Source organism: Cebus imitator, unplaced genomic scaffold (genome assembly GCF_001604975.1).
Source record: "Cebus imitator isolate Cc_AM_T3 unplaced genomic scaffold, Cebus_imitator-1.0 Scaffold84, whole genome shotgun sequence".
Classification (NCBI taxonomy): domain Eukaryota; kingdom Metazoa; phylum Chordata; class Mammalia; order Primates; family Cebidae; genus Cebus; species Cebus imitator.
Window position 1 is genome coordinate 5,123,034 of NW_016107399.1, and position 5,543 is coordinate 5,128,576.

Sequence of the window (5,543 nt, forward strand, 5' to 3'; positions counted from 1 at the left end):
AAAAAAAGAAAAGCTCTTAGTGCACATATTTCCCAGGTAAAGATAATCCACAGGAGGATAGATTTGGGCAAATTTCATCGTAGAAGTGATTCAATTCCACCTAGATTTTGCTATATGGTGGGGGAAGTCACATTAAAAAGATGCACTGTGTGCACTGCTTACTGTACAAATAGGAGCACATGACCCAGGAATTGCTTTGTCTCTATTTCCAGTGGTCACAGTTGCAACCTAGAAGTCTTAGAATTTGTATATAAGTTATAATGTGTAAAAACCAACAATCAAAGAGAGAGAAAACTGAAAGAAATGCGGTAATGAAAGGAGTCAGAACAGTGGAAAGGGTCAGAGTGTAGGAAGGCAGGAAAAGAAAAAAGCAAAAGGTAGAATCACCTCAGTAGTTAGTAATGGAGCAGAAGACTTTCAAGAGGGAGATGATCAATTGATTCTGATGTTGTAAAACATATAGAAGAAATGGGTTACAGCTGCGGCAGACCAAACCAGATATCAAGAAAGATCTGCAGAAAGGATATGGATCTCACTTGGATGAGGCTGTGTCTGCACAAGCATGGGATCCTCCTTCCTTTGCCAAAATATGCTGCCATCTTAAGAGCTAAAACCAAGCAAGCTTTCTGCTGACTGCTCAGATGTTAGTGTCTGCACACTTCCAGGGACTTGTCAAATCCTAGTCTTAATTCATCATCAGTCCCCAAGGTTCATGGAATGGTCCATGTCTTCCAAATCTCAGCTCAAACATCATTTCCCAAGGACATCTGCCCCAATGCTTCAGACTAGATTCAACCCATGTTACACATTTTCAAAACCTGGCTATCATTTTCTCCAAACTGCTCACAGTTAGATGTTACATATTTCTGTGATTCTCTTTCTCTTCTCCTTTATTAGACTATAAGCTCCTTGAATGTAAGAAATGTGCTTGTTTCTGCTTAGCACTGTGTCCTCAGCTCCTACATAGAACCTGGCACATAATAGTCTTAGCTAATATTTGTTCAATGAATGAATGAATGTATCCTAATCAGATATGACTAAAAGGTAAACAAATCACCCCATGATAACTAAAGATAGCAAGCCTTCGAAGGCCAACAGGAAATCAAGGAATCACAAATCGACTTCTGGCTGAGCTCCTTTCCTAGGGAAGCACACACTCCCAGACAGCACCACCCAGTAGACCAGATAAAATTTGGATCTACTGTGAGTGTTTAATTGCAGCCTTATCTTCCACATACGATGTCAGTATTTGGCTTGCCTTGTATGACCATGGGAGGCTTTCAGAATTAGTTTCTGAGTAACTTCTTAAGGTTTTTTGGTATACTGACTTCAGCCACGGATCACTGGTATTTCCTGAGACCGGAAAGATTTGGGCCTAATGTGTAAACAATGTCTTGGATCAGGCACAGAAATTTCAATAGAACATGGCAATTTCCTAGCAGCTTACAACTGCTGACCCCACCAACACCGGGAGTTTAGATGCAGTTTCATCATCCCTCTAGTTTCTATAAATGTCCTTCCTGCAGAAAGCAAGTGGCCAAAGGCACAGAGAATAGTGATGTATTCAAGTTCTCCCTCTGCAGCTGAATTAAGAATTAAATCTAGCTCCAGTGAGGAAGCAGCAGACCATGCATTCAAGACCAATTACATAAGCAGATTGGGTCACATTATTTTTTATCAAATGCTGTTTTATTTATTTGTACTATTCCATTTGTAATATCAAGGTAGGTGGGAGATGAGAATGTGTCAAGAAACAAGGGCTCTAAGGATACTACAGAATGCCTGTGGGTAAATCTGTGACTCCACTTATAACTGTGCCTTTCCACAATATCAGGAAAAGGGTCAAGAAGAAAGAGATGGCTCTGAGGGATCCAGAAGCACTGGATCCTTCCCCAAAAAAGAATTTCCTCAGAAGGAAGCAGAAAGAGGCCCAGATTTGAGTCAGAGGGACCCAGATGTGAATACTGGTTTTGTCACTGAGCTGTGTGACTTTGGGCAAGTTACTTCACATTTCTGAGCCTCAGTTTCCTTATTTTAAAATAATAATATCTGCCTTTCATCACTGTTTCAAAATTAGAACTAGCATGAAGAGGGACTCCAGACCGCTGTCTGGCTTGAAGTTAAGTTCAATTGTTCATTTCACTGGACATCTCCAAATTGCCCTCCATTTTTCTTTGTTATCATCCTGGACCATGCTGTGGATCCTTTATTCATGCAACTGTTTTTCAGGTAGTTTGCTGAATTTAGAAGTGTCATTTTCTTGGCTTTCACATCTATGATAATAATGACTTGAATTGCCTATTAGTTGTATCTTTGTGGTCTCATGGCACGAGAGAGAGTAAAAGTGAAAGTGAGAGAAGCTAGAGAGAAAGAGAGCAAGTGAGGGCAAGCAAAGTCCAGAGATGGCTACATAAACCATATTAGATTATGTGCATTTGTCAGAAGCAGGCCAGATTCATGGGAAGATCAGGAATAAGTGCAGCTGGAACAGAACCCAGATGTCTGCTTTCCTCTGGGCCCTTCATCACATTCACTCCCACTTCTCTTTCACTCCCCACTCCATCGCCCCAGATTTGGTCCTCCTTCTTTACAAGCCCAGTCTTCCACCATGACCACCTTAATGAACTTTGGTCCTGGCCCTCCTGCCTGTCATCATCCTCTGTCCAGGTCCAGTATTTCCTCTGTGTCCTGTCTCAATTGAGCCCATCTTGGCTTTCAGTGTCTGTCCTTTCCACCTCTCCTCAAAAGGTCTCCTCTATCCACCACTGACTCAATGCAGTTCAGGGCCACTGTTCTTCCTAGCTCTAGTTTTGTCTCCGGCTAATTCTTCCTTTCTATTTCCTTGAGCCAGGAGGGTCAGGAAGGTCTCTTGTTAATAATGTTCACACACTGCAGGGCTGACTGTCCCCATCCCACCACAGACCTGACCAAATGTGAACTTGAATTAGATCTTGCATGGGATTTGCAGGTATTAAAATCTGGGCTCCTGCCATCAAGCAGCTTACATATGATTGAAAGACCCCAGGCTCCTGCCATCAAGTAGCTTACATATGATTGGAAGATAAGACATATTAGTGATGTAAAGAAAAAACAGCCACAAAGTCTCGTTTGATTTTGAATAATGTTCTCAGTAGAACATTATTTATCTGAGAGTGAAGGCACCAAAAGAATCCAACAACAAAATGGTTCTCAGTAAGACTCCACTGATGACTCTCTAAGTGGATTATTTTTATGATTACTTAATTTCAAATTCATACTAATATAATGAGTAAAATATGATTTGCTAAAGCACAAAGCATAGGGAAAATAATAGAATCTGCTGAGCTAAGAATGATCAGTCAGTGATTCCATAAAGACCAACTTTTGGGCTGGGTGCGGTGGCTCATGCCTGTAATCCCAGCACTTTGGGAGGCCAAGGCGGGCAGATCACCTGAGGTTGAGAGTTTGAGATCAGCCTGATCAACATGGTGAAATTGCATCTCTACTAAAAATACAAAATTAACCACTTTGGGAGGCCAAGGCAGGTGGATCACGAGGTCAAGAGATTGAGACCATGGTGAAACCCTGTCTCTACTAAAAAAAAAAAAAATACAAAAATTAGCTGGGCATGGTGGCACATACCTGTGGTCCCAGCTACTTGGGAGGCTGAGGCAGGAGAATTGCTTGAACCTGGGAAGTGGAGGGTGCAGTGAGCCGAGATCATGCCACTGCACTCCAGCCTGGAGCCTGGCAACAGAGCAAGACTCTGTCTCAAAAAAAAAAAAAAAAAAGAAAGAAACTCAGAATCTCTTAAATGAAGAAAAATTTAAAACTCTTGAAACAATATAACACATAATAAATTTGAATATTTTGCCCATGTTTTTGTCAACTCTCCAGTTTTCTGCCACAATTTCATCCACAATTACCCAGACAATGTAGCATTCCATAGGATATCACATAAATTCATGATGTTTAAAGTGAAAAAACCTGGAAAACATAAAATAGAAATATAACACTCAATGTTTTGATAGCAATGTGTGTATCAGAGAGTAGAGAATAAATCCTATAAAAATACAGCAGCCTATAAGAGCAATAAAATTTCTGAAGTTATTGGTGATGAGAACAGATAGATATATGTCATTAAAGGGAAAGAAAAAAAGGATCCACCTTTTACCTTCTACCACTGAAAATTTATTCTACTTGTTGAACCTTTGAATTTTGGAAGCAATATATGCCACATTTACATTTGTGTCTGTGACTCAGTGTTGAATGAGACCCAGGTCAAGAGAATACTTTTGGGCTGGTCTAGGATATTGTATAAACAGGTCTACCACTCTGCCCTTATATGACGAAAAGAACCTTATGGGGGTATTATATGCATCCTGAGGGAAATTGTAATAGAAGAATCACAGTAAAGATACCTAGGGTTTTGAAGTAAATCTGATCCCTCTTTAATTTCTAAAATAGTAATTCTTCTGCTTTTAAAAACATCATTTGCTTTTTGACTAGGTCTTGTCCAGGAGTCTTTTAGACATAATTAACTTCAGCCTTCGTCAAGACTGACAATACTCCAGAAGTACCTGACAAAAAGCAAACTCAAAAATTCTTTAAGGAGAGATATCTTCAAACCAGCATCTACAAAATTCTCACAACTGGAGTTCCACCAAATAGGAGCTCATAATCCAAAGTTACAAAATAGATGGGGAATTTCACCATGAGCCAGAGAAAGCAGACATATAAATATTAGGATTATACTCCCTATCAGTTTGTAACTGAACAATAAGACAGAGACTACAAAACAAAGATGTTTAAAATGACTACAAAAATAAAAACTATATCTACACATATATAATACATGTACTTAAATATATTTATGTTTAGTTTCAAGAAGTTTTGGAAGGAAAATACCTGAAATGAAAAATATATCCATTGAAATTATATTAGTAGATGTGTTAAGTTGGAATGTAGATAAAGGCATAAAGAAAATTACTGGAAGATATATCTTTAAAAAATTACTGAGACTGCAATATCTACAGGTAAATAGATGGAAAATATGAATGAGAAGTAAAGAGACATGGAGAATTAAATGAGAAGACTTAACACATAGCCGAAAAGGTTTTCTGAAAGAGATAAGTTATTGTAAGAGATAATATCTGAAATTTTTGGCCTTGATAGAAGACATCAATTGTGAAATTTAGAAACTCAACAGTCCCAAGTAGGATAAAAAAAAAAGCTCATACCTAGACAACATATTAAATGGTAGAAAAGTAGAGATAAAAAGAAAATATTGAAGACATCTGGAGAAGCAGCATATTCTCTACAAAGTAATAATATATAGTCTGGTCTCAATACACTCAATGGCAACAATAGAAATCAAAAGATAATGTAACAATATATTCAGTGCTGAGATAAAGTAACTCGCAATTTGCTGTTGAGAGAATATTGAGAGAATTCCATGTCCATTATAACTACCATTTAAGAATGAGAATGAATTAAATGTTTTCAAATCTATATTGTATGAGTTTACTGTTAACAGACACTTATGAGTGAACTTTTTTTTTTTT